We start from the raw sequence: 435 nt of genomic DNA, 5'->3' as shown, positions 1-435 counted from the left end.
TCCAGCTACTCGGAAGACTGAGGCGGAAGGATCGCCGGAGCCCAGCAGGTCGAGGCTGCACCCTACCACGCCCGGCTAATTTTTAAAAAATTTATTGTGGAGATGAGATCTCGCTAAGTTGCCCAGGCGGGTCTCGAACCCACGGCCTCAGGCAGTCCACTCACCTCAGCCTCCCAAGCGTGGGATTACAGGCTGAGCCACTGAGCCCGGCTAAATTTAACATTTTTAACTAGCCAGGCGTGCTGGTGTGTGCCTGTAGTCCTAGCTACTACTGGTGATGCAGAGGTGGGAAGATCACTTCAGCCCAGGAGGCTGAGACTGCAGTAAACTGGGATCATGCCACTGCACTCCAGCTTGGGCAACAGAGTGAGACCCTGTCTCAAACAAAACAAAGCAAAACAAAACAAAAAAGAACATTCACAGGGGATGGGACTA

The sequence above is a fragment of the Carlito syrichta genome, unplaced genomic scaffold (genome assembly GCF_000164805.1).
Source record: "Carlito syrichta isolate Samal-C Ts95f unplaced genomic scaffold, Tarsius_syrichta-2.0.1 Scaffold308864, whole genome shotgun sequence".
Lineage (NCBI taxonomy): Eukaryota > Metazoa > Chordata > Mammalia > Primates > Tarsiidae > Carlito > Carlito syrichta.
The sequence above is the reverse complement of the archived record's forward strand: the minus strand, read 5'-3'. Positions refer to the sequence as shown.